This window comes from Saccopteryx bilineata, chromosome 4 (assembly GCF_036850765.1).
Source record: "Saccopteryx bilineata isolate mSacBil1 chromosome 4, mSacBil1_pri_phased_curated, whole genome shotgun sequence".
Lineage (NCBI taxonomy): Eukaryota > Metazoa > Chordata > Mammalia > Chiroptera > Emballonuridae > Saccopteryx > Saccopteryx bilineata.
This window is the reverse complement of record NC_089493.1, coordinates 280337603-280349527: the sequence shown is the minus strand read 5'-3', so window position 1 is coordinate 280349527 and position 11925 is coordinate 280337603. Positions and strand designations below refer to the sequence as shown.

Below are 11925 nucleotides of genomic sequence, written 5' to 3'. Positions count from 1 at the left end.
GTTTGATATAAGACACCTAGAGTTTCAGTCTGGAAAATTCTATTTAACACCTCCTGAGACTACAAAAATGGAAAAGGCAGATATCTTCCTACGATTGTATTATGACAGTAGGATTGACCTTAAAGACCTCCTGGACTATATTTTGGTAACCCACTGAGTTAGAGTACATTATTCTGCTAACGACCTAGACTTCAGGATTGCCTGGCCTTGTCTCATTTTTCTCTGAGCCAGTACTTACAAGGTAATCAACTCTACCCTCCCTGATGAGGACTTGATCAAACCAGTTGAAGGTTGTAATTCCTGCACTTAGTACAGATAGCGTACTCAATTATTGCTTAGACCAGTGTTTTTAACCACAGGTCCATTGCCAGAAATTACATGCCAGTCTGCAAAAGAGTTAACCACCCTGATGTTGTATGGAGATTACAGACCCAATGATCTTAGTCAAATTTGCTTATGCTCAGGGTGGTTTCCGCCTTAGTCGTTTCCAAAATAACTCTATTTTCACTGGTCCCCAAGTGTAAAAAGACTGAAAACCACTGATACAGAGCACAATAATCACCGAGGAGGATAACCTGCCAGCAGGGTAGGTCTTATGAAATCCGATAGGCCTAGGGTGGCAGGACCCTAGAGCAACTGATGAAACAAGAAAACACAACTCGCTTGAGGAGCGAAGTTTAAGGAGTTATCAAAAAAAACCAACAACCCCTCTGTTATCAAGATAATTGCTATTTAAATGCAATACTTTAACAATTCAAATTGGTAAACTGCGGCATGCTGGCAGTTTTCTTGTAAGTCAAGTTTTAGTAACGACTTTCGGGAAACTTTCCAAACCGTCGCAGGAATCTCTCACAGGGATAGCAATGGCAATTGGTCGCGCCAACGGGCGTTAGGCCCAAAGGGCTGATGGGAAATAGCGCCTAGGTACCAGAACTCTCCCGCCCCTCAGCCAATTTCCACCTCGGGAGGGGCTCTCGCCCCACCCACTGTACCTGGTCGCCTTTGATTGGCTGGGATGTCTCACCTTCGTACTGCCATTGGGCCGAGGTCCATAGGGGGTGGACCCAGGGAGATTTAACTCTGCCCACCTCCCTGAGGAGCGTTACTCCGCGCTCTGAGGAGATCCGGAGCGGTTGTGAAGGGAAGAACGAGCGGCTGGCGCGACGTGGAGCCGCAGCAGGTACGTTGGAGCTGGAGGTGAGCTCTGGGGAGCGGCGCTTGGCCGGGTGGGCCGTTTGGCGGGGGCGGCGAGCAGCTCCGAGGACCGGCCAAGGACTCCTCGGCGGGCAGCGCGAGCGGAGGGCGCCAGCGGCAGGGCTGGCCGAAAGGCGCCCACAGCGGCGCTGTGGCTCCGAGCTGGCCGGGAAGACCCCCGAGGAGGGCGACAGGATGCGGCTCACCCGGGGGCCGAGCCGGCTGCAGGTGTAGCGCCCGGCTGGGGAGCCCGGGGCGGTGGAGGGACATAGCTCAGGGTCCCCGCTAGCCGAGTAAGTCAAGTTGTGTGCGGGCTGCCCGGGACTGCTACGCGCGAACGGAGGAACGGAATCCCAGCCCCAGGTTTTGTAATGTGCTACCCGGGTTCCTTGAGTTGTCTGAGTCCGAGTTAGCTGAAGAGTCTGGTGTCAGGACAGGGATCCCTGATGCCCTGCTAGGAAAGCACCAGAACCTGAGGCATGAACCCTGGACTGGAGCAGTGTGCCCGCCTGCCTGTTGCTGACGCCTTCTGGAGCGCGACCCTGCAGTGCGCACCTGCTGAGCTGCCCAATAGAGGGGTGCTGTGAATAAGCGGTGAAAGCCGGGTACAAAGGTGGTCTTTCTCTAACACACAAGTTCCTATTTGTAAATTAGTGGTGGCGAGGGGGGGGGGGTAAATCAAAGAGACCGCTTTATTATTATCGCCCCTTTCCCCACCTACTTTCCTCAATCTTGGCAAATTCAGGCAAATGTCCAGTATACAGGAAGTGCCGTTATTTTGTCTCTTTGGACAGTCTTGCCGTACTTGGAAAACTGATTTTCATTTTTCCATGTTACTATGTCGAGGATTTAATACTCTTTTCTATATAATTTTGTCATGTATTTATTTACTTGTTGCCAGTGAATGACCTGCAGCATAACTATTTCCAAAACAAATGAGGAAGAACATTCAAGATAGATAATTTATATCACAGGAAAACTATTGAAAATGCAAAAATGAAGCACTGAATGAAGGACTAATTATACTGAATTAAGCTTTTGTTATTTATGCTGCCTTGGTTTATCCCTCAGTTCATCCCTCCCCCACCCCCCGCAAGTGAGAAGCAAGGGAGCGGCAGACTCCCGCAAGTACCCGACCAGGATCCACCCGGCATGCCCACCAGGGGGCGATGCTCTGCCCATCTGGGGCATTGCTCCATTGCGGCCAGAGCCATTCTAGCGCCTGAAGCAGAGGCCATGGAGCCCTAGGCCAGGGCCCCCTCGGTTCATTGTTTTTACAAATGTTGAATCTGACCCCAATCAAATCTACTTAACTCTCAGTGATATCTGTGGGTTTGTACAGACAACATCCTAAGATAGAATTCTGTCTCAACAGAAATGCTTGAACAGCGGCTGTTTGGAAATGCTCTGAGTCTCTTAAGAGCTGGTGTGTTTAGATACACCAGCTGAAATACAAGTGACCCTTGTACTTTACCTCAGCCTTCAATTCCATTGTACTTCCCCACTACTTAATATCTTTAATTCTAGTATGAAAATATTCTACCTGTATCTACTAAATGTGGTACCATTAGTTTATTGAGGCTATAACTGTATAGCACATCTGATATGAAATAGCTTATGGGATGGCTGTGGCAAAAGTTGCTGAGGCCTTTTCTGGTACTCTTTATTAAAGAAATAATAGTCCTTGGGTAGCTTTCCAGAGGTTCATTTTTATATTGAGTATTCATTTAAGTAGCATTTAATAAAGCTATGTTAAAGGCATCTCTCACTTAGGATATAAACATAAGATACTCTCAGTCCTGGAAGCTGTCAGTATCCAGTCCCAGCCTTCTCTGGAATTGGGCAGTCAGTGACCCTCCACTGACCCATGCGTGCCCCTTGGTCTGGAGCCTGCACGTGCTCTCAGAGGGTTGACAGATGGAAGCCCTGGCCATTCTTTTTGCTGTTGTTGCCAGGGAACCTCTATCCTTGCCAAAAATGTTTGATGTGGAAGAAACTACCTGGAGGTGACAGCAGATTCTGGCCAAGGTATCTTCTGAAATTAACAAACTGACATAGTCACATGGTAATTATTTGTTTCATTACATTTGCCAAGACAGGATTGTATACCTTTGTATCACTGATGATGATTTTGAAGCGTTTCCGAACCTTTAATTTTCTGAATGAGTTAAAAAGTGATTCCAGACTACACATGGTTCAAGAGCACAGATGGAACTCATATATGTCATGAATAGTGAGCTCTCAAGTGTTTTAGCTGCACAGTTGAAGCATCACTGAGAATAAGGGCCTAGCCAAAGTGATGGAGACTCAAGCCCAAGTTGACAAACTGAAAGGAATCATGGTCAGAAACAGATCTGGCAGCTCAGCAAGGAGAAAGATTGAAACTATTGATTAAAAAAAAAAAATCTTGTGGATTTGGTGTTCATCTGTATCATCGTGTCAGCTCTGTGGTGAATTTACACGGCCAACTGTGTGAAGAAATAAAGAAGAAAAAGTTATTATTGTTAACCAAGGATATGAGAGAAAAGGAGCCAAAAGGTCCATTTAATACTGACAGATGGTGTCTGCCAGTCTGTTCACTCTTCTTTCTTTATTCTGTTTTTAATTTTATACAATGCTTCCGGGTTGATCTTTGTCCTGTTATCCAATTTATTCCAGTACACCAGAAAGAACCATTTATTGCAACAGTAACCTTAATAGGCTTTTCATTTCTTTCTTTGGTTAACTGCTATCATCTCCTTAGAGAAACATTTTTGTTTGCGATTGCACAAAGCTATCACCAAGGTGGAAAACACCAATCTTATGAACTGTCTACTACAACTATAGATGAATTTTATATGTGCACACACACAAAGTATTCAAGTATTTCTCACAGTTATTAACCTTTCCCACACTTATTTTGCCGTAAAAATAATTAAAATAAATATGTAAAAATACCTATTTACTGCAAAGTCCTGCAAAATAGTGAAAAATTCGTAATACAAAATTAGATATATACAATTTAAAAATCTGTGATACAGCCTGACCAGGCGGTGGCGCAGTGGATGGAGCGTCGGACTGGGATGCTGAGGACCCAGGTTCGAGACCCCGAGGTCGCCAGTTTGAGCGCAGGCTCATCTGGTTTGAGCAAAAAAAGCCCACCAGCTTGAACCCAAGGTCGCTGGCTCCAGCAAGGGGTTGCTCGGTCTGCTGAAGGCCCGTGGTCAAGGCACATGTGGGAGAGCAATTGATGAACAATTAAGGTGTCGCAATGAAAAACTGATGATTGATGCTTCTCATCTCCGTTCCTGTCTGTCTGTCCCTGTCTATCCCTCTCTCTGACTCACTCCCTGTCTCTGTAAAAAATAAAAAATAATAAAAAATAAAAATAAAAAATCTGCGATACAGGTAGACCGTGAAAAGTGAACCATGATATGGTGAGAGACAACTATAATGTAAAACAGTAGTTTTCAACCTTTTTACTCTTGGGGACCAGTGAAAATAAAATTATTTTGGGGACTGTTAGACAGAAATTAAAACCATTATTAGTATTTTGTGCTTTTTTTTGTTATAACACTAATAAATGAAAATTCTCTAACCAAACAGTAAAAAATATTTTTCTTGTGGAGTACAACTGAAATTTCTAGAAAGCAATATATATATATGTATATTTGTAGTTTTTGAGAGAGACAAGAAAATGGAGCTACTCCTATATGTGCCCTAGCGGGGGAATCAAACCGGCAGCCTCCATGACAGCGCTCTAACCAACTGAGCTATCTGGCCAAATCTTAATTTTTATTGATTCTTAGAGACAGAGAGAGGGGAGGGGGAAAGGGAAGCATTTGTTGTTTCAGTCATGCATTATTTGGTTAAAAGCAATATTTAATTCAAATAAAGCCAGTGTGAAATCTGCTATTGCTTCTTTGCAAGAATACTTGATAGCCGAGGCTGCACTTTTGTTTCTGAGAGATGAAGTGCTGCATTGACATCAATTCGGTTTCTCTGTTTGAATTTTATTACTGATAGGTTCAAAAAAGTCTCACATAAGTAGGTAGTAGAAAATACAATTAAAAATTTAATAGCTTTATAACTAAGAGATGGATATTCTTCCAGTGATATGCAAAATTGTGACAATGATTGCATTTATGTTTGGACACCAGAGTTACATTAAAAGATAAATTTATCACTTTTTCACAATGATTAATGAAGCAGGTATTGATACCTTCCATGAGTGGGTTATTGATCCAGAATTTACTTTTATGAGGATCCTCATTTTCACGATAATAATGGTTAAAGTTTGAACTAATACTTTTAAATGTTGACTTATTATGTTAACGATAAATTTCTGGCTGATGCCTGCAGCAATTAAAAGGTTGGGAAAATGGAAACATTTCAATATTTTCTATGTAGCATTCTAGGTAGCATTGAATACTATGTAAGTTTGTCCAGATGCTGTTTGTTGATTGCACATGATTTGTAAAAGCTCTGCATAGTTCAAAAGGTTGTTTGAATGAACCTACAAAGTTCCAGAGATATCTAAGACACCCTCAATAGTATTTTCATTGATGATACAGGCTGATAAGTGACAGTTGCCCTGAGCATAATCGAATTCTACTGAGATCATTGGGTCTATAATCTTCATACTTCGGGGTGGTTAACTTTCACAGACCAGCTCTGTTCTATGGCCTGGTGGTAAAAAAATACTGCTATAGGGCCTTGGCCAGTTGGCTTAGCGGTAGAGCATTGGCCCGCCGTGTGGAATTCCCGGATTCAATTCCCGGTCAGGGCACACAGGAAAAGCGCCCATCTGCTTCTCTACCCTTCCCTCTCTCCTTTCTCTCTATCTCTCTCTTCTTTTCCTACGGCCAAGGCTCCATTGGAGCAAAGTTGGCCGGGTGCTAAGGACAGCTCCATGGCTTCCACCTCAGGCACTAGAATGGCTCCAGCCGAAACAGAGCAATGCCCCAGATGGGCAGAGCATTGCCCACTGGTGGGCATGCTTGGTGGATCCTGATTGGGTGCATGCGGGAATCTGTCTGATGCCTTCCCCGCTTCTAACTTCAAAAAATACAAAAAAAAGGCCCTGGCCGGTTGGCTCAGTGGTAGAGCGTCGGCCTGGCGTGCAAGGGTTCCTGGGTTCGATTCCCAGCCAGGGCACACAGGAGAAGCATCCATCTGCTTCTCCACCCCTCCCCCTCTCCTTCCTCTCTGTCTCTCTCTTCCCCTCCCGCAGCGAGGCTCCATTGGAGCAAAGATGGCCCAGGCGCTGAGGATGGCTCCTTGGCCTCTGCCCCAGGCGCTAGAGTGGCTCTGGTTGCAACAGAGCGACGCCCCGGAGGGGCAGAGCATCACCCCCTGGTGGGCGTGCGGGGTGGATCCCGGTCAGGCGCATGTGGAAGTCTGTCTGACTGTCTCTCCCCATTTCCAGCTTCGGAAAAATACAAAAAAAAAATACAAAAAAAAAAGCTGTTATAGAATAATTATAGAACAATGCACTTTTGTATCAATAAGTTAAATACAGTGGTACCTTGAAATATGAATTTAATTCGTTCTCTAAACGAGCTCATAAGTCAGTCAACTTGTATATCAAACTGCGGATACTAGACCCGTGTGCCGATGCGCCAACTAGCAGCAACTTCCCAAATCATGACTCATATCTCGAAATTTCACTCGGATCTCAAACAAAAATACAGACCAAGTCGCAGCTCGTATCTTAAAAAATTCGTATGTTGGTGTGTTTGTATCTCAAGGTATCACTGTAGATCAAATAGACAAATTCCTACAAATACCCAAGATAACAAAGCAGACAAGAAGAAATAGAAAACTTAAACTGTCTCATTACAAGTAAAGAGATTGAATTAGAACACAAAGAAAAACCCAATATCAGATGACTTTATTGTTGAATTCTACCTTACATTTAAAAGTGACAACTTTTAAATTTACAAATTCTTTTAAATTTACAAATTCTTTACACATTCTTCCAAGACATTGAAGAGTTGGAAGGAACACTTCTCTAATCATTCTGTGAGGCCAGTATTAGGTTAATAATGACATCACAAGAAAAGGAAACTACAAAATAATATCTCCTCATTATAGATACAAAAATTATGAATGGAATATTAGCAAATCCATTCCAAAACAACAAGGTTGCGGGTTTGGTCCTCAGGCAGGGTACACACGGGAGGCAAAAAAAGAAAATGCACAATTGAGTGGAACAACAAATGCTTACCTACCCCCTCTCTCTTTGCTCCACTCTCTGTCTCTCTAAAAATCAGTAAAAATTTAAGTGCTGGCCAGATAGCTAAGTTGTTGCCCCAGATCGTGGAGGTGGCCAGGTCAATTCTACAGTCAGGACACATATAGGAGAAGCTTAATGTTCTTGTCCCTCTCTCTCCTGCCTCTCTCAAAAGAGAAAAAAAATTAAGAAAATCCAATCGAGCAACATAAAGATTATACATTATGACCAAGTAGGATTTATCTCAGGAATGCAAGGTTGGTTTTATATCCAAAATTATATTACTGTAATGTACTGATACAGTACATTACAGTAGACTAGAGAACAAAGCCATATGGTCATATTAGTAGTCAATGCCGAAATACCATTTTCTGTTAAAATTCAATGTTCCTTTCCTGAAAAAGCATTTAATAAAGCAGGTATACTTTGTAAATTTCTTAAACTGATAAAGGGCATCTGTAAAATTTTTATGGCTTAAAATCATACATAGTGGTTAAAAACTAAAGGTTTTCCACCTAAACCAAGAACAAGACAAAGATGGTGCACTCTTGCCACTTAAGTTCTTTTTTTTAATAGGACAATTATGCAAGCATATGAAATAAAAGGCATTGAGATTGGAAAGGAAGGAGGAAGACTATTGACAGATGACATTATTTTGTATGTAGAAAATCCTGAAGACTATACAGAAAAAGATTTAAAACACGGTCAACAGTGTTGCAGGACACAAGATCAATATTCAAAATTCTGTATTTCCCGTAGTTGTAATGAATAATCTAAAAATGAAATAAAGTTTCATTTACAATAGCATCTAAAAGAAGTGCAAAACTTAAACTCTAAAAACTACAAAATATTCAAAGAAATTTAAGATCTAAATAAGTGAAAGGACATCTCATGTTCATGGATCATAATACTTGATTGAATTAAATAAGGTAGCAATGCTCCCTAAATTGACCTACAGATTCAGCACAATCCCTTTCCAAGTCCTATCTACCTTCTTTGAAGAAGTTGTTAAACTGATCCTAAAATTTGTGTAGATATTCAAGAAATTCAGAATAGCCAAAATAGTCTTCAAAAAGAACAAAGCTGGGAAACTCACACATCTGAATTGAAAACTTACCAGAGAGTTACAGTAATCAAGATGTGGTACTGGTATAAAGACAGATCTATATATCAGTTGGGTGAAATTGAAAATACAGAAATAAACCTTCACATTTATAATCAATTGATTTTTTTTAATTTTTATTTTATTCATTTTAGAAAGGAGAGAGGGGGAGAGAGAGAGAGAGACAGAGAGAAAGAAGGGGGGAGGAGCAGGAAGCATCAACTCTCATATGTGCCTTGACCAGGCAAACCCAGGGTTTCGAACTGGCGACTTCAGCATTTCCAGGTCGACGCTTTATCCACTGCGCCACCACAGGTCAGGCATCAATTGATTTTTAACAAGATTTCCAAAACAATCAATGAGGTAAGTTGGCCTTGTCAGGTGGTGCTAGAACAATTATATGTCCATACACAAAATAGTGCCATCAGCAAATTGACTACACCCACCAAATGTGATCAAAATTGTGCAAATCAGATAAGGGACTTAAACTAGAATACCTAAAAACTGTTACAAAACTATGAAAAGACAACCCAATTTTAAAGTAAATAAATGATTTGTATAGACATTTCTCTAAAGAAGATACACAGGTAGCCAATAACCTCGTATAAAGGTACTCAACATCATTAGCCATGAGACACATGCAAACCAAAATAATAATGATGTGCCACATCACTCACACCAAGATGGCTATGCTAAAAAACATAATGAGTGTTGATAAAGAGGTACTGAAATTGGATTCTTTATACATTCCTGTGGTGAATGTAAATTGGTTTAGACCCTTTTAGAAAACAACCTGACTGGTACTCTAAAGGTTAAATATAGGGTTACCATATTGACTCAGCAGTTCTACCCTTAGGCATGTACCAAAGAGAAAAACATATGTCCACTCAAAAACATATATGTCAACGTTTATAGCAGCATTATTCATAATAGCTGTATTTGATTTTATAGCAGAATATAACTACCCAAGGTATGTAAAAGTAAGCTAAAATCTGGGATATAAAATTCTAAATTGCATGAGAAAAGGCACTAAACGGGGTAATGCTGAGAGGAAGAATTTTTTTGTTATGGTATACTCAAATAATATTGCTTCACTCTTGCCCTCAGTGATTAAGAAATGCTGGCTAAAGAATGCTTTTAGAATATCTTTACATACAGTGTGTCTGTAAAGTCATGATGCCCTTTTGACCGGTCACAGGAAAGCAACAAAAGATGATAGAAATGTGAAATCTGCACTAAATAAAAGGAAAACTCTCCCAGTTTCATACCTATTCAGTGAAGTTCGATGTGGGCTCACGCACAGAGTTTTTAGGGCTTCTTAGGTAGCTATCCTGTATAGCCTCTACAGACTCGTCACTGACTGATGGCCTACCAGAACGGGGTTTCTCCACCAAACTGCCGGTTTCCTTCAACTGTTTATCCCACCGAGTAATGTTATTCCTATGTGGTGGCACTTTGTTATAAACGTGCCAATATTCACGTTGCACTTTGGTCACGGATTCGAATTTAGCAAGCCACAGAACACAGTGAACTTTCCTCTGTACCATCCACATCTCGACTGGCATGGCCTGCTCCGCTGTATACAGGGTGTTACATCATCATCTGCGTATGCGCACATGCTGCCACATCATCCTACAGAAACTGGGAGGATTTTCCTTTTCTTTGGTGCAGATTTCACATTTCTATCATCTTTTGTTGCTTTCCTGTGACTGGTCAAAAGTGCACCATGACTTTACAGACATACTGTATACTAGAAACCATGGAATTATAAAGCATTTGTAGACCTTAAAAAAGACACTTTAGTGTTAAAATAATATGGAGATAACAAATAACAAAAAGTAAAAACAGTAACAATGCCATTTACAATAAATGTAATTGGGTTAAATTCTATTAAAAGACAAATTTCTTAGGTTATTTTCAATAAATTCTAAAGAAGACATTAAAACATTACTGGGATGGACAATAATATATTCAGCATGAGTATATCATCAAATAAAATACACTGAAAAGGACTGATTAGATTATACTTTAATATTAACAAAAAATAGTCCATGGGTTACAAACAAATAGGTTCGGAAAAGGTTTAAGAATTTATATTCACAGAAAGATAAAAATAAACATTAAGGCAAACATCTAAGTTGCATTTGATAAGTAAATGTATGTCTGTTACCACTTCCATACAAATTCAACAAGAACAAACCTATAGAACTTATCTGATTCATAACCTGGTTACTGCCTGTACTGTTAATTATACATCTGAGGGGAAAATGAAATGAGATCTCTTCCTCTCACTATATGGTAAAATCAGTTCTAGATGGATTGAGGACTTAAATTATAAAAAACGAATCTTTGAAGCTTGAGAAAATATAGAAGACTTGTCTTTCCAACCTTGTACTATAAGACAGTACAAATATTGATCGACTTATGACCTATGCAACTTACGACCATTTGACTTTACGACCACAATTGCTAGCCACAACTGCTCTGCGTCTGGCAGCACAAGTGTTGCCCAGCTGGGCGTTTGACAGTGCGGACCAGCTTCCGGCAGCACTACCATCTCCGCATCCACCATTTCAACTGTTATCCCAGACTCGGTACAGCAATTTGTGTTTTGTGTCTTGGATACTTTTCATCAAACCCCTCCCAAGATGTCTACCAAGAGGAAATTGTCTTTGCAAATATTAAACCAGTTGTGTGGGTAATGCAGTGTTTTACTTAAACCTGATGAATGTAAAAATAAGAAACTAAATGGTGTAGAGATGATACAAATGGCATAAAATGAACAAAGAAAATCATGATATATAATAATAATGAGAGAATTATGATAAAATATGACAAAGATTTTTATAACATCATTTCACAGTACTGTACATATAGTCTTACGACCAAATCATGTTACAACCGGTCTGTTGGAACCAATCGTGGTCGTAAGTTGAGCACTAGCTGTACTATAATTCATGTGCTTTCTGTGATATGTGGCTTATGACAGCTAAAGATTCAAGCTGATTGAAAACAGGAGTTCTGGTGATACTAAGGACCCCCAATTAGACTAAGTTGTTGCTTTATTTTCTCCTAGCAATTAAATTTCACTCAGTCTCTCTACAACATGTAAACTATCCCTTCACCTTTTGGGCAGTTACTTGTACTTAACTTCTTAGAGCCTGTGACTGGCAGTTTTGTTTTCTCTAAATATTTTAATACAGAGATTTTCTCAGTAAAGTACCACTCCTCAGCACATTTTTTATCATCTAGCAGTTGCAAAGTATTTATGCCCATTACCTCATGTTGTTTATAAACTTTACAAATAATTCACTCTGAGCAAGCATTCCTATTACAGGCATATCTCATTTTTTTGTGCCTCACTTTATTGTGAAGGTTTGTGGAAACCCTGCATCAGGGAACTCTTATCAGCACC

At 40.6% G+C, this 11925-nt stretch overlaps 1 protein-coding gene and 1 pseudogene across 1 annotated transcript in view; both read left to right on the top strand.

Moving 5' to 3' along the window:
• Positions 1 to 1118: 1118 nt before the first annotated feature.
• Positions 1119 to 11925, top strand: part of ATF7IP2 (activating transcription factor 7 interacting protein 2) — a 76306-nt gene continuing 65499 nt past the window's right edge. Inside the window, exon 1 of the mRNA XM_066278252.1 lies at positions 1119 to 1180. The gene's annotated coding sequence lies outside the window, so the exon portion shown is untranslated. The remainder of the gene's footprint in view (positions 1181 to 11925) is intronic.
• LOC136335719 (vesicle-associated membrane protein 7 pseudogene) lies at positions 3112 to 3885 on the top strand (annotated as a pseudogene).